Raw genomic sequence first — 23,221 nt, forward strand, 5'->3', positions numbered from 1 at the left:
AGTTTCTAAATGTTTTTCTAATACATCTTTGAGTAAGGATTCCATTATCTTTCCTGCCACCAACATTAAGCTAACTGGTCTATAGTTCCCTGGACTTGTTCTATCTCCTTTTTAAAAATAGGAATCACATTAGCTGTCCACCTGTCCTCTAGCACTACTCCCTTCTCCAATACATTTTTATATATATATGTAATAGTGCCGCTGCTATTTCTTCCCCAACTTCTTTTAATATGCGCGGATGCAATCCATCCGGACCAGGGGTTTTATCCTCACTAAGTTTGATTTGTTTATCAATTATCTCCCTCCTTTCTATCTTAAATGTCATTGTATCTTTTTTGACCTCTTCATCTAATGTCATGTCCACCATGTTAGTCTCCCTGGTAAATACTGAGGCAAAGTCATTATTTAATATTTCTGCCATTTTGCTGTCATTACCTGCGAGTTTAACATGTGTATCCCTTAGTGGCCCTATCCCTACCCTGATTTATCATTTGTTATTTATGTATCTGTAGAATACTTTATTATTTCTTTTTATTTTCCTTGCTAATTTAATTTTGTAGTTTCTCTTTGCCTTCCTAATTGTTTTTTTGACTTCTTTCCTAACCTTTTCGTATTCCCTTTGGTCATCCTCTCTGTTGTTGTCTATGTATTTAGTGTATGCCTATTGCTTTAGTTTCAATTTTGCCCTTATTTCTTTATTCATCCATGGTGTGTCATTACTGGCTAGTTTATTCCTGCTCTTTCGTGGGATATATTCCTCCTATTGATCACCATTTTAAGTGTTTCCCACTGCTGTTCTATTTCTTTGTTTGTTGGTAATTTTTTTTCAAAAATGTTTCCATTTTAAAATGAAATTAAAATACAAACAATGTGTTATAACATCCTGGCACTGACAGGCCTCTGCTTCAAATTCCGTAGATAAGGCCTGGTTTTACCTCGTCCAAATATTTTGATAAAAGACTGGTTTGCGGCACTTGTCGCACCAAATGTTCTGAATTAAACCAGCGTTTCCCTCCCCTCCTTAATATGGGACAATAATCATGTTCGGGCTTAAAAGGAGGGAATGAATAATATTTTTGCAGAGTTTCCATTAAACACTGTGTGGCATATACAATTGATCTAGTTTATCTTTCTGTCAGGGCAGACTACAGCAAGACCAATGCAGAAATCTGAATGTTAGTCCCAAAGACTTTTAAGACAGCCAAGAGCATTGCCAAAAAAATTAGGATAAGCACAGGCCCTGCGGGAGCCTAATTAGTTTATTAATTTGAAGGATTGTGTCTTATCATTTGGCCCAGTTTCTCTACTCACTCTCTTTTCTGACTGTGACTCTTTAAACTTCTATGAATGTGACTAACAACTCCCTTAATTATCCACTAGCTCACTTTCAATAAAAGCTTTTGAAGGCAAAGTTTATTTTGTTTTCCAAAAAAAAAAATTACACCAAGCATAATACCCACTGAGCGTTTGCCATTACATCCACAGGACCTTTCACAGCATCCACAGTGACATCTGGAAACATGAGCTGACCTCTTAATTAATTGGGCTAATTAGTCTCATGGACAAGTGGACATCTGGACCTTATCTTTACTTTGTCTGACTAACGCAAAGAGACAGAAACAAAATAAAGGCTGTTGATCCAAAGTGGTCAACACGGCTCTTGTTCAGCGTTTCTGGAGCAGGTCCTGAGTGGCATCAGATGAAGCTATATTCCTCTGCAAACAGAAATAAAAGGGTTTAAAGAGTGGTGCAAGTTTTGCTTCAAGTTGTCATTTGAATACAGATTTTAATTAACACTATTAAATCACATATATTCATTGGGATCTTTCGGTCACCATTAAGTCCCATTTTGCCAGTGTAATTTTTTTGTGTCAACAATCAGAACTGAAGTAGTCATTGTAAACCAATAATTATTTTATTTTAAAGGTGGAATCTAAATGCACTTGCACTACTTTAGTGCTAGTAGTGCATTATACACTCACGCCAGCTGTGCAAAGAAAGGATTCTCAAAGGAGTACTGTGGAATAGAGAAATTAAAGGAGTACTGTGGAATAGAGAACCACTTGTGAGGAAGCACTGATAACTCAAGAGTGACAAGGCAATGACTGAGTTGCCACGGTGATCTGTGCAAATGGGATTAATTCTGTATTCCAGTTATGCACTGAAAATTGTGTCTATACAACATACCTATTTACTAAATGACCATCGCATATTTCTAGCTTTACTTTAATGCTCCTCATTAGGCTGTGTGAATAGGAAACTCACTTCCGGAGAGAGACTATTTTGAAAATCTCTTCAATTGTGATGAAGAATTGCATTTATACTTCCTGGTCCAAGCTAAAACGTTTTGAAGCAGCGAGACGCGGAACAAAGAGGATTTTACTCCACAACTCAATATTAAGTAGTGCTGATTTGTTTTTAAAAATGGAGATTGAACAACACATGGCATTAAGAATGCGTACAATTAATATTTCAATTCTGTAAAATCCTTCAAGAGCAGTGTCCGTCCAAAATAAAAACAAAGGCATATGTTAATTTACCACAGATTTGGGCACGGAGAGAGAGGATTCTAACTCATGCCGATATACCTATCAATTCGTCCAATGAAAAGCGACGAGTTAAGAAAGTAACTATAGGTTTTTATTGACTAAATAACAGAGCCCACCCTCGTGGGTGATCAGATCCAAGAAGGAGGAATACCAGCCAGTCGACCACCTTTATACCCGGGCAGGTAGGTGGAGCCATGGGCGGAGTCGGCAGTGGTCAGCCCAGGTATAGCAGCGTGACAAGAGGCGACCTCGTACAGTGATACAACAATGTGAACAGTGATAACTATAGGGAAACGATCTAACAGTGATAACTATAGTGTAACGATAGTAAACGGTAAAAGTGGTTTACCACATTCACCCCTTGTTTAGATTTGAGTCTGGCGGGGTGAAGTGTACTACCAGTTCTGGTATGTCAGTCTGTCCGGAGGCCTCGTAAGCCTGTCTGATCGTCGCAGCGGCGGTGTTGCGTTCTCCGGTGTTAATGCTGGCGTCTGCGAGGTAGGCGAAGGCTCTTGGGGTTCCGGCGTACCGTCTACCTGGGCTGGAATTGGGGGGGTGGTGGGGGGGGGGGTAGCGGTGGTGTCTCCGGAGTGCCCGAGGGTGCGAGGTCTCGTAAGGAGACTGTGTCCTCCCGCCCGTCTGGGTATGCCACGTAGGCGTACTGGGGGTTGGCGTGCAGGAGGTTCACCCTCTCGACCAGGGGGTCCGTTTTATGGGCCCTCACGTGCTTTCACAGCAAGACAGGCCCCGGAGAGGTCAGCCAGGTTGGTAGCGTGGTTCCCGTAGTCGACTTCCTGGGGAAAACAAACATTCGTTCATGGGGGGTGCCGTTAATGGCAGTGCAAAGTAGTGACCGGGTGGAATGCAGCGCCGCCGGGAGGACCTCCTGCCAGCGAGAGGTTGGGAGGCCCTTAGACTTTAAGGCTAAGAGGACGGCCTTCCATACCGTCGCGTTCTCTCTTTCCACCTGGCCGTTCCCTCGGGGGTTGTAGCTGGTGGTCCTGCTAGTGGCGATGCCTCTTGCTAGTAGGAACTGACGGAGTTCCTCGCTCATGAAGGAGGCACCCCGGTCACTATGTATATAGTTTGGGAACCCGAACAAGGCAAAGAGGTCGTTCAGGCATTTAACGACCGTGGTGCTGGTCATGTCTGGGCAGGGGAAGGCAAAGGGGAAACGGGAGTACTCATCAACAATGTTGAGGAAGTACACATTACGGTCAGAGGACGGGAGGGGCCCCTTAAAATCGATGCTCAAGCGCTCGAAGGGGCGGGTGGCCTTGATCAGGCTTGCTCTGTCCGGCCTAAAGAAGTGCGGTTTGCACTCGGCACAGGTCTGGCAGTTCCTGGTCATGGTCCTGACCTCCTCGATGGAGTAGGTCAGGTTGCGGGCCTTAATGAAGTGGTAAAGCCTGGTGACCCCGGGGTGGCAGAGGTCGTTGTGGAGGGTCTGAAGTCTATCAATTTGCGCGTTGGCGCATGTAATTCGCGATAGAGCGTCAGGGGGTTCGTTCAGCTTACCAGGCCGGTACAAGATATCATAATCGTAGGTGGATAGCTCGATTCTCCACCTCAAGATCTTGTCGTTCTTGATTTTACCCCTCAGCTTGTTATTAAACATAAAAGCGACCGAACGCTGGTCGGTGAGGAGGGTAAATCGCTTGCCTGCGAGGTAATGCCTCCAGTGGCGTACCACCTCCACAATCGCCTGGGCCTCCTTCTCGACCGAAGAGTGTCGGATCTCGGGGCCCTGTAGGGTCCTTGAGGAGAAGGCCACCGGTCTCCCCTCCTGGTTGAGGGTAGCGGCTAGGGCGAAGTCGGATGCATCGCTCTCCACTTGGAAGGGGATGAACTCATCCACTGCGTGCATAGTGGCCTTAGCAGTGTCTCCCCTGATGAGGGAGAAGGCCGCGCGCGCTTCTTCCGTAAGGGGGAAGGAGGTGGACTTCATGAGGGGTCTGGCTTTGTCCGCATAATTCGGCACCCATTTGGCATAGTAGGCGAAGAGCCCCAGGGTTCTCTTCAGCGCCTTTGGACAGTGGGGAAGGGGTAGCTCCATGAGGGGACGCATTCTTTCGGGATCGGGGCCGATGATTCCGTTCTCTACTACGCAGCCGAGGATGGCAAGGCGCGAGGTGTTAAACACACATTTCTCCTTATTGTAGGTGAGGTTCAGCCGTTGGGCCGTACGGAGGAATCTTTCCAGATTAGCGTCATGGTCTTGCCGGTCGCGGCCGCAGATGGTGACGTTATCTAGATAGGGGAACGTGGCTTGCAGCCCATTCTGGTCAACCATCCGGTCCATCTCCCTTTGGAAGACCGAAACCCCGTTGGTGACGCCGAAGGGGACCCTAAGGAAGTGGTAGAGGCGGCCATTCGCCTCGAAGGCGGTATACTGGCGGTCCTCGGGGCGGATAGGGAGTTGGTGGTAGGCTGACTTAAGGTCGATGGTAGAGAATACCCGGTATTGAGCAATCTGATTGACCATATCAGATATGCGGGGAAGGGGGTATGCGTCCAGCTGGGTGTACCGGTTTATGGTTTGGCTGTAGTCGATGACCAGGCGGTTTTTATTGCCGGTCTTAACGACTACAACCTGGGCATGCCAGGGGCTGCTGCTCCCCTCGATGATGCCCTCCTTCAGGAGACGCTGCACCTCAGAGCTAATGAAAGCTCTGTCCCCGGCGCTGTACCGCCTGCTCTTGGTAGCGACGGGTTTGCAGTCGGGGGTGAGGTTAGCGAACAGGGAAGGTGGCGGGACCTTGAGGGTGGATAGGCCGCAGGTGTTACGCGGTGGGCGATTTAAAGGCTGCTGGTTGTCGACTGTGAGCGGGGGGAGGGGTCCACCGTATGCTAGAGTGACGCTTTGGAGGTGGGATTGAAAATCCAGCCCTAGTAGGACGGCAGCGCATAGCTGGGGCAGGACGAGGAGTTTAAAGTTTTTATACTCCGTGCCCTTAACCGACAGGGTCACAACACAGTAGCCGCTGATGTCTGTGGCGTGGGACCTCGATGCCATCGAGATCCGGTTGCGCATTGGCTGGACAGTGAGGGAGTAGTGGCTCACCGTGTCTGGATGTATGAAGCTCTCCGTGCTTCCGCTGTCGAACAGGCAGGTCGTGGCGTGGCCGTCTACTTTGATGTCCATCATTGACTTGGACAGCTGATGCGGGCGAGCTTGGTCTAGCGTGATGGAGGCTAGTGTGTGGCTGAGCGGGTCGCTGTAGTCTGTAGGTGAAGCGGTCGTCAGGGCTGGAGGTAAGGTGGCGGTCGAGCGTGGTGGGTAAAATGGAGGCGCCCACGAGGTGGGGCAAAATGGCGGAGAAGATGGCTGCCCCCACAACCCACATGAGGCACTGCTGGCGTCGGTTGCCTGGATCAAAGATGGCCACCCCCATTGCTCATCTGTGGCCTTGATAAAAGATGGCCACCCCCACAGTTCGCATGAGGCACTGCTGGCCTCTGCTGCTCTCCCTCTGCAGGCCTTCGCGAAGTGGCCTTTCTTCAGGCAGCTGGAGCACGTCGCGTTTTGGCTGGGCAGCGCGACCTCGGGTGTTTCGCCTGCCCACAGAAGAAGCAGCCGGCGGCCCGGTCGCGGGGCTCCGATGTCGCAGCTGGTACCGGGGGTGGCGGTCCCGATCGGGTCTGGGACGCCGACGCTGAGGTAGGTCCCGGGGGCGGCGCTACGAGGGGTATTGCGGTCGGGGTCGGGCCCGAGTCCCAGAGTCGTGAACTGTACCTGGAATACACCTCGAGGTCCCGCTGGGTCACTTCTAGGGAGTAGGCCAAGGCTGCAGCTGAGTTCAGGTCGAGGTCCTTTGATTCCAGCAGTCTCTGCCGTGAGTAGTCGGACCGAAGGCCTTTCACGAAGGCATCGCGGATGTTATCTTCAGTGTTTTCTGCAGCCGATACTGCTTTAAAGTCACAGTCCCTGCCGAGTGTTCGTAGCGCCCGTAAAAATTCAGCTACAGACTCTCCTGGCTGTTGCGGGCGGGATCTTAGGAGGTGTCTGGCATACATGGAATTTACCGGGCTCCGGTACTGCTGTTTCAGTAGGTTGATAGCGGCCTCGTAAGTAGTAATGTCCTGGATGAGTGCGTATACTTTAGGGCTCGCTTGGGCGGTCAGAACTCTTAGTTTGGATCTCTGAGGGATGCCGGATTCTTCCAGGTAGGATTCGAAGCAGCACAGCCAGTGTTTGAAGTCGAGGGCTGCGTTTGTTGCTTGTGGGTTTAGATCCAGGTACGGTGGTTTGAGGGCTCGCAGCCAAGCCGGCTGCTGTGGCTGTTTTGGCTGGGCGTCTGGCTGGTCGTTTGGCTGCTCCGTTGACTGGTTGTTTGGCTGCTCAAGTGACGACATTTTAAAATTTAGTCAATAAAATTGATATACCTATCAATTCGTCCAATGAAAAGCGACGAGTTAAGAAAGTAACTATAGGTTTTTATTGACTAAATAACAGAGCCCACCCTCGTGGGTGATCGGATCCAAGAAGGAGGAATACCAGCCAGTCGACCACCTTTATACCCGGGCAGGTAGGTGGAGCCATGGGCGGAGTCGGCAGTGGTCAGCCCAGGTATAGCAGCGTGACAAGAGGCGACCTCGTACAGTGATACAACAATGTGAACAGTGATAACTATAGGGAAACGATCTAACAGTGATAACTATAGTGTAACGATAGTGAACGGTAAAAGTGGTTTACCACACCCAGTTCCAAATGGGTGACACTCCGAGACAGGTCAGTAATATCCTTGGAGTCAGGTGGTCAATTGAGTGACAAGTGGAAATCAAAGCCGACAGACTTTCTCATTCGAACTGATGGGAATTACATGAATAATAGGCCGGCAGCGTCATTCTAAGAGGGAAGAGGGATGGTAAGGTATGGTTGTGAAAAATCTCAGTGAATTTGTCATTTCATTAACTACACAAAGCAGCAGGTGTTTATTCCACATGGTAAAACAGAGAAAGCTGAAAATGCAAAGCCCACCAATCCGCATCTGTATAATAAAGATAGGTTAATGTTTTGGGTGTGACCCGAAAACAGAATCTCATTATGAGTTCTAATGAACAGTTCCATTCAAAACGTATCTATCTTTCTCTTTCAGATGCTGATGGACCTGCTCCATATTTGGAGCTTTCTCCACCTTAGATTTCCAGCAGTCAGTTAGTGGAGGAGAGGAAGATGCATCCTGTGGCTGCAATGTTCCATGCCTACTAACTGGCAAAGGAGAAGTCATGGAGGTGAACCACAGTTGCCATCCTGTCAGGAGGTAGTCATAAGATAGGTCTGCATGAAGGCAGCTCTTTAACCCTTTTGATCTCATCCTTAATGAATACCAATCATACCATCTTCATGTTACAGCTTCAGTGTCCACTGGAAGACAGAACCTGACTGCAAGGTCTCATCTAAGGGACAATACCTCCGACAATGCAGCATTCCTTCAGTTCTGGAGTGTCAACCTAGATTGTACACTCGAGTCCTTTTGTGGAGCTTGAACCAATATCCTCTTTATCCAAAAGAGAAAGTAATGCCAACTGAGCCAAGTTGACATAGAGACAACTTCAAAAGAGGATAAAATACAATAATGATAAAAAAAAACTTTCAGCACACTGCACACGTGAAATCAGCCGAGCAATTTAAAAGTTCTTTAAAACCAGCTGAAATGCAGATTTGATTTTTGGGAAGAAGGAAATAATGTGTGCTTATATAACGCCTTTTAAAATTCTGATCCTTGTTTTCAAATCCCTCCATGGCCTCGCCCCTCCCTATCTCTGTAATCCCCACCAGCCTGACAGCCCCCCAAAATCCCTGCGCTTCTCCAATTCTGACCCCTTGCTAATCTCCTATTTTAATCTCCACCATTGGTGGCCATGCCTTCAGCTGCCTGGGCCCTTGGCTCTGGAATTCCCTCGCAAAACCTCTCTGCCTCTCTACCTCTTTCTCCTCCTTTAAGATGCTCCTTAAAACCTACCCTCACCTGTCCTAATATCTCCTTATGTGGCACGCTGTGCAATTTTGTTTGATAATGCTCCCGTGAAGTGCCTCGAGACATTTTACTGTGTTAAAGGCATTATATAAATGCAAGTTGTTGTTGTATGTTCTTAGGATGTCCCAAAGCACCACAGCCAAAACATTTTTTGAAGTGTAACCACAGTTATGTAGGGAAATGTGTGCATGGTGGTAAGCGATACCTTGAGTACTCAGAACCTCCTTCTAGAAGACTATGCACAGAATGTTCTGCGGCCTGGGGCCACTGGCACCGCTTTGCAAGCAGGGGCCAGCTTATCAGAGAATTGCATCCGCGGGCAATGCAGCTGTAAGTCATCTGCAGTGTGCGAGGCCCTGTTGGTGGTGTAAGGGCTTCTTGTTCCAGTCTACAGCATTACCAAAGAAGCTCATTAACAAATGACTTTCCGCGAATGAGAATGAATAGACTTTTTGGGTCCATTCTAGAACGAGATTTTATTTCCTTTTTGAATAATTCTGTAACCAGAAGAATCCTTTTTTTAAAAAATCTCAAACTGTCTCCCTTAAACTGTAATCCTGGGCGGATTTTTGCTTTCATTCATTTGAATGGAATGAAAATTGGTCAGGCTTCCTTACCAGCCTGTGATACTCCCGCTTGATTTTCCTCTTTGTGTACTCAGGCAACACTTTACACCCAGGAAGTAAAGACAAGTAAAATGTGTGGAAAATCCAGTATGATTTGCCTTTGCTCATTGCAAGTTACTAATGCCTACTATATGGGGAGCCATTTCTTCCAACTTGTCGCCATATGATCATTTGCCTGCCAACGACTGGCACTTTGCTCAAACTGAGTGACAAAACTGGCTTACAGGATGTGCATTCCATTGAAAACAGAGGATAAGAGACACTCGGTTAATAATTTACCTGATCCACGAGATTACTTACACATACCTGGCATACATTAAAATTCTTCTTTGGCTCTTTGCCTTTGTGACATCACAAGAATGTACAAACAACCACCCTTGGCCCTAATCCGGAAAAGAAAACTCCATTTAATGTTGGTGACTCACAGATAAATTATTCATCCCCTGCCCCCCCGCCCCTCCATCATCTTCCAAAAGTAAAAGGTAGGAGTGAAGCTGTTAAAATATAATCTTCCAAGTACTGGCTGCGTTTAGTGTTTAAATTCTGGCAGTGGAGCAATTTCCAAAATGCGTGTACTCTCTGTACTTTGACAATCAGGCAGAACCTGATGTAACAAGCAGAGGTCAGTAGCACTAATACATCCAATAATTCCTGGAATTATTTCCATTGCGAAAACTGCAGTGTTCCCGTCACAGCTAATGCCAGAGGGGGAAAAAAAAGACTTGCATTTATATAGCGCCTTTCACGACCTCAGGACATCCCAAAGCACTTTTGAAGTGTTGTCACTGTTGTAACATAGGAAACGCAGCAGCCAATTTGCGCACAGCAAGATCTCATAAACAGCAATGTGATAATGATCAAATAATCTGTTTTTTAGTGATGTTGATTGAGGGATAAATATTGGCCAGGACACCAGGTGAGAACTCCCCTACTCTTCTTCAAATAGTGCCATGGAATCTTTTACTTCCACCTGAGAGGGTAGACGGGGCCTCGGTTTAACGTCTCATCTGAAAGACGGCACCTCAGAGAGCACAGTACTCCCTCAGTCCTGCGCTGGAGCATCAGCCAAGATTTAGCGCTCCTTAAAAAAGGAAACTTTTTTTTAATAAAAGATCCTGGCTTCTGTTCCTATCTACGCACTGCAGATGGAGAAAGAGGTGGAAGGGAATTGCAGCTTTAAATGGACACTCCTTAATTCCACAAGGGAACCAATACATGCAAAAGATTCTTGCACACTTCAACACAGGTGCATACCTCCAATGAGTTATACAAGGAATGTTTACTTGGGAGTGATTATGGGATGAATTGAGGGGCTTCCTTAAAAGTGAGAAGCCTAGGCGAAGGGACTAGTCCTCCAATGCAGAACACTAACAAGAGTAAAAAGAGGAAATAAATTAGGAAGCGGTGATTAGGTGACACTATGCTTGGGTTTTAAAAGCTTAATGATTGCACGAGGGAGGAAACAGTAAGGGAGGCGAGGAATTCTATAGTTTTATGGCCCTGAGAAAGAATGAGATACAGTAGAAGACTAAATGACAAGTCCTAGTTTCATTACAGTGAGGAGGTCAGAAGAAGGATGAGCTTGTTGGGAGGCATTTTTGCAGTTAGGAGCAAATGAGGAAAGTTAAGAACAGCAATGACTACTATGTGAATAAGATAGAGAGAGAGACAAGAAAGGATGTGATGGAGAGAATGTGGAGGTTGATGGTGAGAGAAGGATAACCCATCAGATGACAAATGTTTTCTTCCTGCCCTTGAATGCAAGTGAGCTGTTAGATGAGCCTGCCCAAATATGGAAGCATCATTCAAGGTTTGTACAAAGTTGGGCTTTAGAGAGTGTTTAAGAATTGTTGAGAGGAAAAAGGGCATGAAAGAGGAAAACAATTTTTTGGAGATAACTTTTAGCAATGACATCTGAAATAGCTCATACAGTTTATAACCAGTCAGATGCTTGAGATTTTATTGCTGCCTTGAAATTACTCCAGGGTACTGGTTATTTTTTACATCATATTTACTGCTCATTTTATGGTTTAGTGTCTGTTTTTGTGCCAACAGTGGCCATCAGTGCCAACTATAACTGGCAGAATTAACAATTCTGACGTTAAAGCAAATTTATTGAGAAATAATTTGCAGTTAATTACTGAGAAATTCAATGGCCAGTATATATTATAAAACAATTACTCACCAGTCACTTTGTAATATTGCTCAAATGGAGGTTTCTCCTTGGTTACAATGTTTTTCTCTGAGACAATAGCAAGTGAGGGAGTCAATGAATCATTCCCTGACTAGGCAGAAAGCTCTAATCATCACTAGGTTTTACAAAACCATCTTTAACTCTTGTATTTTACTTTCAGAGTTTATTCATCCCTCAGAATTGTGGCCTTGGATTCAGGCTTGGGCCCATCTCACCCCCGCCTCACCGCTGTCAGGTTGGTCACCTCATGATTATAAGTTGAGGGAATCCCAGTTAAAAACTTAAATTTTAATGAGTGACTACTTCACTTTAGAACAGTTAACTTGTGCACACACAGTCCCACCTCGAAGAGCAACTGAAGACTAAATTGTATAATTGAAAAGAAATATTCCTGATTCCAAGGGAAATAAATGGACTTCAACAATAAGGTGAAGTAAATGGATTAACTCTTCTTTTCCATTCATGCTCTTATGGACTTGGGATTTTAAAAAAAACAAATGCGCTTTTGAAATTGGATTTTAAGTAAAATAAATACTAGTCAGAGATGGCCAATGATCATGATCACTGTACACCCCACCCAAGCATAAACCTGGCAAACAGCCTTGCAAGACACTTTAGCAGCTGCCAATGGCTCTTGATAATTTGAAGGGACATTTATCAGAACTTGCTACAACAATTTCACAAAAGTTGCTTGTATCGAGCCTTGGATAATGTGAGGCTGTTTTTCAGTTCCCATTTTATACTTCATTTCATGTAATGTACTATTGCGTGGGGCTGGGTTATGGTATCAGCGACAACATCCGTTGGGTAGCTTTATAATTTCAACTAAAAGATTAGATGTCAGGTTGATTTCTTCCATTACATTGCATTGTGTTCGATCTAAACTGTGTCTGATCATTTGCAGACAGGTTGGAAACTTAAAGGCTAGTTATGTTACACGTTATACCCAAGTATATATAAGACTTCATACTATCTATACCTGCAGTAGACCAAAAATTTAAATAATTGTTTGGAGGTGAAAGTGCAGGGGAAGGAGTCACTTACAATTCAGTCATTGCCATGGAAAGTAACTCATTAACTTGTTTATGGCTCAGTTTCACTCTGATTGCTATTCTGGACTCTCCAGTAGTGTTTGCCTCTCCTAACCTTGCACTCCCTTCTCTATGGCTCTCAGGTGATTTTGCCAATGGGGAGCTTTTGGAGGCGGGACTCCCACTTGTCGGGTTTCAGTCCCGCCTCCAACAACTTCTGGCCAACCCACGCTATTTTCCCTTGATTGACCTTGTTAAGCCCGCCCAGCGGGCTCAGCAGGCCAATTAAGGGAAAGCCGGTTGCAGAGAACGTCAACGTATGACGTTTCATCTGTCCAAAATTTTGGACAGATGAATTGTCATCGTTTGACAGCTCTGTGAAGCTGTCAAACACTGACATTCTCTGTAGTTTGATGAAGTCTTGAATTCAAGACCTCATCAAACTTCTTTCTTTTACAGAAATTAGATGGTTGTTGCATCTGAGAATGCAACGGCCATCTGTCATCTCCACCGCGGAGGTCCGAGACTCTCCGCATACACCCCGACTGAAGCCTGCAGGGAGAAACAAAGGCAAGTACACTTTCACTAACACTTTGCACTTACCTCAGATACTCACCGCTCCACACTTGCACCAATCATTTACCTTCACACCACACTTTTGCACCCCCCGACCCCCGCAGACCCAGTACTTGCCTTGCTGACCTGGCGGGTTTCGGAGCCTTTGGGAAGCCCGCACTTGAGGGCAAAAAGGGGATAATCCTATTTTCTGCCTGTTAACAGGCAGTTAATAGGCTTTGATCCCCTCCCCGCCTCCAAGGAGCTGGGACCTGGCGCGGGACGGCTACCCGCCTCCTAGGAAGATGGCATGGAGGCAGGTTGGGGGCGGGTTGAGCACCCACCCCCAAATTCTGCCACTTTCCAAGCAGTCCCGCCTCCATACTCGCCTCCCCAGGTCTGGCAAAATCGCCCCCTCAGTCTCTCTCTCCCCTTTCTCCAACTCCATTTTCCTTCTCCTGTCCTCTGGTTCTATTTTCTCAAACACCCAGGCCTAGAAATTCAGTTGCGTTCGCCAGCCGTTAACGCCATAAGAGGGATAGATTTCCAGCGCTAGGCACTTTGCGCCCGGGCGCAGGCCGGTCTGCGCCAACGCCCAACTATAGTTGACATTTAGCGCCGGCACAAAGTGTTTGCGCCCGCTCAGCTGCGCGCGCAGCTTATGACGTCATTTCGTCGTGCAACGCTGTTTGTGCGCCCCAAACCGGAAATTCAGTGGCGCCCGCCCAATGTGGGCGTGGCGCTGTTAAGAACTGTGAAGTGGAACGCAGCAGAGGCCCTGCGGGCCTCGGGGTGCGCTAATTAAAGGGCACTTACACTGAACTATAAAGGCCAGCCATTTTGCTGCAATGACTTTAGTGCTTTGGATTTCTGGACAGAGACCAAGGAACAGACCTTACTGATTTGGGACAACATAGGAGAGGTCTTTTTGGCTTCTGGCCGGAGCTTGGAAATTTGACTCTTTGTGATTTCACTGTTTGCAAGTTTATTATGGGGGCTGCATGGGGTTCCAACCCTCAGTTCCAGCATTATGTGCGAAGGGCTCGCAGACGCTGTGTGAGAGGGGCAGCCATGCCTAGCTGCAGAGGGGCCATCAGGCGTCGGCAACGTAGGCCTTACCCACTCAGGGAATACCGGCAGCAGGTGTCCTATCTCACCATGACTGCCGCGCATTGTGTTAAGAGGCTGCGCTTCAGAAGGGAGGTGGTTGCAGAGATCTGCCAGCTGCTTCACAGAGATCTGCATCCACAGCTGATGTGTAGGACGTCTCTGTCGGTGGAAGTGAAGGTCACGGTGGCTCTGAACTTTTATGCAAGCGGCTCCTTCCAAGCCGCTGCTGGGGACATAGCGAACATCTCCCAGTTCGCCGTGCATCGCTGCATCCGGCAGGTCACCGATGCCCTTTTCACAAGGAGACACCAATTCATCTCCTTCCCCATGACCCTAGAGAGGCAGGAGCAGCGTGCAGTTGGATTTGCCAGGATCGCCGACTTCCCCATGGTGCAGGGCGCCATTGACTGCATGCATGTGGCTATGCGGGCACCTATTGACAATGCCAAGGATTACCGCAACCGGAAGGGCTACCATTCCCTCAATGTACAGCTGGTGTGTGAACACAGGTAGCGCATCCTAGCTGTCAATGCCCGCTTTCCAGGAAGCAGCCACGATGCATTTATCCTGCGCCAGACTACTGTGGCTGACATGTTCGAGGCACAGCCTCCACCAAGGGGATGGCTTATCGGGGACAAGGGCTACCCTTTGTGCACATGGCTCATGACCCCGCTCCGCGCGCCCAGGACCCCTGCGGAGGAGGCATACAACGAAAGCCATCAAGCCACAAGGAACATCATAGAGCAAACGATTGGCGTCCTGAAGCAACGGTTCCGCTGCCTGGATCGATCCGGCGGATCTCTACAGTATTCGCCGGATAGAGTCTCCCAGTTCGTCGTCGTTTGCTGCATGCTGCACAACCTGGCTATCCGCAGGACTCAGGCACTGCCACCTCACGTTGGGCCACCACCTCAGGAGGACGAGCAGGAGGACTGTGATAAAAATGATAACTTCTGGGAAGTTATGTCATCACTTCCTGTGAACTATGAACTATGAACTGTGTACATACCTCACTTCCTGTCATATGTCACTTCCTGTTGGACTGGTATAAATACTGGTCTGTTCAGTATTGTAAGAGGCTTCTACCAGAGGCATGGTAAAGACCTCTCTTGTGTATATAGTGTGTTTATAAGTTACTTAAAGCTTACTTTAAAGTTACTTGATGGTAAGTCTCCTTTTTCTTACATCAATTTAAGTAACTTAGTATTTACACTGACAAATACTAGACCTTCAGACAAACTCGGAAGTTAAGGATCCAGGGAACCACCCATCATGGAGAAAATCCTTAGACCTATTCGTCTGGACTTGGACCCGAATACACCAGCAGCTGGCAGGGTATGGAAGCATTGGTATCGTACTTTTGAGAATTTTCTGGATGAATGTAAAGCGGATGCTCCTGCTAAATTGAAGATACTTGTCAATTATGTGACCCCAAAAGTGTTCGAATATGTTGATGAATGGGATAATTACGAAGAGGTGATTCGGGCACTTAAGAAACTGTATGCGAAGACCCCAAATGAGGTCTATGCTAGACATCTACTGGCCACAGCCCGACAAGGGCCAGGGGAATCAATTGACGAATTCCTGCAAGAACTTCGCAGGCTCAGTGTAGATTGTAACTTTCAGGCAGCCTCAGCTGAGCTGTACCGCCAAGAAATGATTCGTGATGCTTTCATCTGCGGGATTGCCTCTCCATTTATACGCCAGCGTCTACTAGAAAGTAAAACACTTGAGCTACAAAAAGCTTTTGACCTAGCTTGTTCACTGGATTTGGCAAAGAGAAATGCAGACCTCTATCAGCTGCCCAGATCTCGATCTGCTGCTGTAGCTGCAACCAGACAATTCAAGCGGTCTCTGGTGAACCCTATCATGGGGGAATCTAATTCTGATGAAGAAGAGGAGGACGACCCCACTTTAGCAGCCTCTTGGCAATCTAGGAAGGAATGCTTCTTTTGTGGAGATGCTTTTCACCCTAGGAAAACCTGCCCTGCTCGCAATGCAATCTGCAGTTATTGCGGGAAAAAAGGACACTTTGCTAAAGTTTGCCTATCAAGGGCCTCTACGAGGGCCAATCCAGCTAAGGCCTACTGAACTGCCCCAATTAGGGCCTATCAAGATGCTCCAGCTAGGACCTATCAAGCTTCCTCTCGAGCTCTCTCCCGAAGAAGCACACCGAGAGTTTTAGCCACTCTCTGTGCAACGACACCAATTACAGCTGCTTGCCCACAGAACCTGTCTCATGCAGCCACAAAAATTTCAATTAAAGGGCATACCTTAGATGCCTTAATTGACTCAGGAAGTACTGATAGTTTCATTAAGGAACAGGTTGTTGCGAAATTGAAACTACATGTCTTCCCATCGGACCAGGCAATTGCGATGGCCCAGTCATCACTTAATACCAGAATCTCCGGCTTTTGTGTTGTTGATATGACACTTCATGGTCGTATGTATCCCTCCACCCGACTTTCGGTGCTCAAAGACTTATGTAGTGATCTCCTCTTAGGGCTGGACTTCCAAAAACAGCATAAGAAACTCACCATTGAGTTTGGTGGATCCAAACCCGGACTTACTATTTCTAATATACCATCTAAATTACCATTTTGTGCATTATCAGCAGCTTCACTTGATGAACCCTCATTATTTGCCAGTATTCCACCTCAATGCCAACCGATAATAACGAAATCGCGGCGCTTTAATCAGGAAGACCAATCTTTTATTGCGGCTGAAATCTCTCGACTTCTAGCAGAGGATATCATTGAACCATGTTCGTCGCCCTGGCGGGCTCAAGTCGTCATTGTCAAGAACCCTCTAAAACCTCACAAACAGCGACTATGCATCAATTATTCGCAAACCATCAATCAATATACCGACTTGGACGCCTACCCATTGCCACGCATTGATGATATGGTTAATAAACTGGCTGAATACAAAGTGTTCTCAACTTACGATTTAAAAAGTGCCTATCATCAGTTACCCTTGAAGGTCTCAGATAAGCAGTACACAGCCTTTGAGGCTAATGGACGGCTGTACCAATTTCGTCGCCTCCCATTCGGGGTTACTAATGGAGTGGCTGTCTTTCAACGGGCAATGGATGGCCTGGTTAAGCAGGAAAACCTAAGGGACACTTTTCCCTATCTTGATAACATTACCATTGCAGGTCACGATCAACAGGAACACGACTCCAACCTCCAAAAATTTCGGGATGCCCTCCATCGCCGTAATTTGACCCTGAATGAATCCAAATCTGTTGAGTCGCAACCGACCATCAACATCCTTGGCTACTGCGTAGGCAATGGTATCATTAAGCCAGACCCAGAAAGACTTCGCCCGCTCCAAGAGCTCCCGTCACCTAAGAATCCGGCTTCTTTACGTCGGGCTCTCGGTCTGTTTGCATACTACGCTAAATGGATTCCTCATTTTTCGGACAAAATCCAACCCTTGCTGCATGCTAGATCATTTCCACTGGGAACAGCGGCTGTTGCAGCCTTTAACCTTCTCAAAAAACAGTTGGAGAAAGCGACTCTTCACTCCATTGATGAGAATCTCCCTTTCGTTGTTGAATGTGATGCCTCGGAGGTGGCGATCTCGGCTACTCTGAATCAGGAAGGTCGTCCTGTAGCATTTATGTCCAGGACCTTACAAGGTGCCGAGCTACATTATCCTCCGGTTGAGAAAGAAGCCACAGCCATCATAGAGGCAGTATGGAAGTGGAACCATTTTCTAGCTCGCCAGCACTTTACATTGATCACGGACCAACGATCAGTCGCCTTCATGCTCGATAATCGAAAATGAACCAAAATTAAGAATAATAAAATACAACTTTGGAGGATGGAACTGGCCTCTTTTGGTTATACCATTCTCTATCGGCCTGGCAAGGAGAATGTGGCCCCGGACACCCTCACACGGGCATTCTGCTCCACTATGTCATCCTCCACTCTCATGGATGTCCACAATGGTTTGTGTCATCCTGGCGTTACGCGCATGCTACATTTCGTACGATCACGGAACCTCCCTTTTTCCACTGGAGATGTAAAGAAAATATGCTCAGAATGCCGGCTTTGTGCGGAATTAAAACCTCAGTTCTTCCGCCCCTCAGATGGTATACTCATACATGCAACCCAACCGATGCAACGACTTAGCATCGATTTTAAGGGCCCAGTGCCCTCTTCAACTCGGAACACATATTTGCTCACCATGATCGACGAATATTCACGTTTTCCGTTTGCCTTCCCCTGCTCCAATATGCTGGCGTCCACAGTAATCTGCTGCCTTGAGCAGGTATTTTCTCTCTGTGGCATGCCGGCTTATATTCACCCCGATCGGGGTCCATCCTTTATGTCAAGGGAACTCAAGGACTACCTCTCAGAACGGGGAATTGCTACAAGCAAAACAACACCATACCATCCCATCGGAAATGGGCAGGTAGAGAGGTATAACGGTATCATCTGGAATTCCGTACGTCTCGCTTTAAGATCTCGGGGCCTACCAGACCAGCAATGGGAAACAATGCTTCCGGATGCATTGCACTCTATACGGTCCCTGCTTTCTACAGCCACAAATACTACACCTCATGAGCGGTTCTTTGGATTCCAGCATCGCTCATCTCATGGGACATCACTCCCGTCATGGCTAACTACTCCTGGACCTGTATTACTCCGAAGATACGTTCGGACGTCTAAAAATGACCCTCTTGTAGACGAGGTCGAACTAACCGATGCCAACCCCACCTATGCAAACATACGATATTCCGACGGCCGAGAATCTACCGTATCATTACGGGATCTGGCTCCCTGCCCACCAGGACCTAGTGGGACATCGGGTGATGGCATTTCACCAGGAAACTCTTGGGACCTATTGGGTACCCCTCTCCAGGATCCTGATCGGACACCAACTAGCTTGGTGCCGGTAGAACCCCGTGCTCAAGGTTGCGACCCTCCCAGTACCGCGCATGAAAGTACTGATCTGCCACAGACCAGCTCTGCACCTCCCTCTGAACAGAGGCAGTCCGACTTTGAACCTATTGGGGCTCGTACTCGAAGCCATGATCTCCCCGACCCTTCACAGGGCAATCCAGGCCACACAGACTCTGACCAATGGCCAACCGCATGTAAGCGGACCAGCGACCCTCTACGACGGGAATCCAAACGGGTGCGACTCTTCCTTGTTCGGCGGCTGCGGACCAAAAGGTAGACCACAGCCTCCTAATCCTGCAGGAGGGAAGAATGTGATAAAAATGATAACTTCTGGGAAGTTATGTCATCACTTCCTGTGAACTATGAACTATGAACTGTGTACATACCTCACTTCCTGTCATATGTCACTTCCTGTTGGACTGGTATAAATACTGGTCTGTTCAGTATTGTAAGAGGCTTCTACCAGAGGCATGGTAAAGACCTCTCTTGTGTATATAGTGTGTTTATAAGTTACTTAAAGCTTACTTTAAAGTTACTTGATGGTAAGTCTCCTTTTTCTTACATCAAGGACCATGAGGAGGAGGAGGAGTACCAGCCCAGAAGGGAGCCACAAGGTCCAAGGGCCGTCCGCCGGCGGCTTATTGAACGACACTTCTAGGCCCCCTGTCAGGGAATGGCTTGTGGCAATGAACGCACCTGAATGCAGCCGCTCCGCAAGCCCTCAGCCGGTTAACGCAACAACCACTTGAAACATGACACCTGGACAAGCTGAATAAATAAAAAGCTTTATTTAACAAACTCAGGGCCCTTCCCACATGAAACAGAAAAACAGAAAAGACCCCCAAAAAACAGTGAAAAACATATCTCACTCCCACAACCTGGGGAGGAATAACAAAACTTGTCAATCCAATTGGCCTTCATCTTCGGCCTTTCCAAAATAAGCCCCCCCCCTCCAGAACACAAACACCCCCATATAAAAAAAAGTTGCCGACACCCTCTACTTGGTGTGCCGAGAGGGCGAGTCCTTGTGCAGGCTTCTCCGGCCCCTGCCCGACCTGTTGCTCCGCCTCAACCTGGGCCCTGTGGGTGTTGGAAGGCTGGGGAAAGGCTCCTGAGGGCCGCAATGCATAACGGCAGATGCCCTTGGGGGTCGGCCTAGACGAGGTCCGGCCCTGGAGGGTCCGGCTGCTGACTGCTGCAGCTGTGGCTGGGCAGCATCAGTGTCTGCAGCAGCTCGTCGCACCTTGGCTGGGGGAGTGGCAGTGGCGGCTGCAGCAATGGGGGCAAGCTGGCTGATGCCAGGCGCTCGCTGGTCGCCAGAGACATTGGCACTCGGCCGGGCTGGCACTGCAGCAAGCGCAGCAATCTGGTGGAGGCCAGACCGCTGTGCTGCAGCAGGGCGGTGGGTGCCCTGCCGATGCTTCCGTGACACAGCGAGTGTGGCAGAAGTGAGTGCCCGAACTGCCCTGTTCTGTGCCCGCATCAGATCAGCCAGTGTCTGCACGGCACCACTCAAGAACTCGCGACTCGCGTCCTGTGCTGCCGCGAGTTGGTCGACACCCCTGGCCTGTGCTGCCGCAAGTTGCTCAACACTCCTGGCCTGTGAGTCCCCGAAAGCGGCCACACTATGAGCCAGGGACTCAATGGCCTGAGGCAACTGTCCCACAACCCCCATGAACTCGTTGTGGCGCCGCTCGGAGGCCGTGGACATTTCATCAAGGAGGCGCACCTCCTGGGCGAGGACCATCTCCGGACTGGAGGGCGGACTCTCCATCTGGGGAGAAGGCCGCCGAGCTGCCCGACCCTTCCCGCATGCCTGGACGCCACTGGGCCCAGCAACTGCCCTTCCCTGCAACACTTCCCCCCTCTGGGGAGAAGGCAGCCGTGCTGCCCGACCCTTCCCGCCTGCCTGGACGCCACTGGGCCCAGGAGCTGCACCCCCCTGCAACACTTCCCCCTGGCTCTCCTCCAGGCAAGACGTGTCCCCTCCATTGCCATCCCCTGGCGCGGATGAGGGTTCCCCCGATGTGCCGCCTTCCTCTTGGTCCTCGTCGTCCTCCTCTTCTGAGGGACTGGCACTCTCAGCTTCATGGACCTCCTCCTCACCAGCTGAAAGCAGGAAGGCACAAGAGTAGCTTTAGAGTGAGGACAGGGCGTCAGCGAGGGAGGCATGAGTGGTGGCATTATGCGCATTGGTCGGACAGTGGCAAAGGATATAGATCTGAAGCGCAAGGGGAACGAGAGAGGTCCAAACGGTCATGTCCTTACCATTGGGGCCCAGCACAGGGTCGGCATCTCCAATAGCAACGGGGCCAACCACCCGGCCACGCATGAGTCGAGCCACGCGCTCCTCCAGGTCACTGAGCTCCTGGAACTGGCCACGGCCTCCCCCGGTGACATTCCGGCTCTTCATATTCTTGGCCAGCTTGGCCTGCAAGAGAAAGGACGGCCTCTAAGTACAGTGTGTTGCCCTGTTGTTGTGTGCACTGCCTCCCATGGTCGAATAGCATGGCCAGTGTGGTGCCCTGTTGTTGTGTGCACTGCCTCCCATGGTCGAATAGCTTGGCCAGTGTGTAAAGTGCAGAAAGTGCTATTGATGATCATGCCAGTGCCATAGCTGCGGGAGGAGGGATGGCCATTAGGCCTTTGAGGTCCCTTTGCCCATAATGTGAGGTGCACATGCAAGGATGAGGAGGACACTGGAAAGGGTACTCACCCTGACCACCCGAGTGAGGTCGTTGTACTTCTTGCGGCATTGGTCCGCACTCCTGGGGACATCGCTGGTGGATGACACCCTGTGGGCGATTTCTCTCCAGGCTCTCCTGTACTGCCTCCTGGGAGCCTTCTTGCCACTGTCCGGGCACAAGATCTCTCTTCTCTTTTCAAAAGCCTTAAGCAGCACCCTCAAAGCATGCTCTGAGAAGCGCTGCGCTCGTTCACGGGCCTTCTGCATGGCTTCAGGCGCTATTTGGGTCCACCAGCAGTGTTCAGGCCAAGCTGCAGGGCTCCACTATCCAGGGCGTGGCAGCAGACAAAGTCGACCCTTCCCCCTTTAAGAGCTGGCCGGCGTCAGGGTGTCTGCTGTCAATCAAAACATGACCGCACCTGCGCTGCGCCCGGCCTCGGCGTTATCAGTCCGCACCGCCGGCTTAGCGCCTAAAGATAGGAGTGCAATGCCAGTTTCAGCGCTCGCCCAAACTCCTTGGCCAAATCTACTGAATTTCGGCGAAGTGGCCTACACTTTCCGGCGGGCGCTAACTTTAGCGCCCGCCCGACTTTAGCGCCCCAGAAGTGGCGCGACTGAATTTCTAGGCCCCACTCTCCTCGCTCAGACGGTCTTTGCTGTGAACATTGTTCTATGCACTGTCACCAATCAGCTTGCATTAAAATCAAACTTCTCACTCTTCAAGGAGCCATGTGGACTTTTGGGGCAACGTATAGCTGGGCCATAGGTTATTTTTCAGGATTTAGGCTGGAAAAAGGGTTGCATTACATGTGGACCGGGAGCCAATGTTGGTCATCGGACGAAGGGGTGATGTGTGAACAGGACTTGTTGCGAGTTTGAATATGGGTGGCATGAGCTTAAATTTATGGCGGGTGGAAGATGGGAGGACAAGCAATCTGACAACAGAGGTGGTGGAGGGGGTCGAGAGAAGTGGTGGGGAGGTAGAGCTGGGTGTTGTCAGCGTACATGTGGAACCTGATGTCGTGTTTTCAGACAATGTTGCCAAGGGACAGCATTCCGATGAGAACTAGGAGGGGGTCAAGGATAGATCCTGGGGGGAAATCCAGAGGTAACGGTGTGGGGGTAGGAAGGGTAGCCATTGCAGGAGATTATCTGGCTCCAACTGGATAGGCAAGAGTGGAACCAGGCGAGGGCTGTCCCACTCAGCTGGACAATGGAGGAGAGGCATTGGAGAAGGATGGCGTGGTCACCCGAGTCAAAGGTTGCAGACAGGTCGCGAAGGGATAGTTCACCATGGTCACAGTCACATAGGATGTCAGTTGTGACTTTGATTAGGGCTGTTTCAGTGCTGTGACAGGGGCGGAAACCTGAATGGAGAGGTTCAACATGGAGATGCGGGAAAGATAGACACGGATTTGTAACGTTTTCCCCATCACACTTTGTTGATAACCCACACATTGTTATTAAATAGCTAATCCTGCGGCTCACCGTGAGGAATGGTATGAAGGATCTGCGAGCTTAAGAAATCTTTTCATGAGAATGCACGTTGGATCTTCAATGACAGATTATTACTCGA

The 23,221-nt window shown here is 48.7% G+C and overlaps 1 long non-coding RNA gene across 1 annotated transcript in view; it reads right to left on the reverse strand.

The window, feature by feature from the left end:
* Nucleotides 1-1,393: 1,393 nt before the first annotated feature.
* The window catches only part of LOC147102505 (uncharacterized), a 92,456-nt gene continuing 70,628 nt past the window's right edge, over nt 1,394-23,221 (reverse strand). The window contains exon 3 of the long non-coding RNA XR_015073301.1: nt 1,394-1,715. This is a non-coding gene — a long non-coding RNA (uncharacterized LOC147102505). The remainder of the gene's footprint in view (nt 1,716-23,221) is intronic.

Source organism: Somniosus microcephalus, chromosome 22, assembly GCF_052327205.1.
Source record: "Somniosus microcephalus isolate GS21.2 chromosome 22, FLI_Smic_1.0, whole genome shotgun sequence".
Classification (NCBI taxonomy): domain Eukaryota; kingdom Metazoa; phylum Chordata; class Chondrichthyes; order Squaliformes; family Somniosidae; genus Somniosus; species Somniosus microcephalus.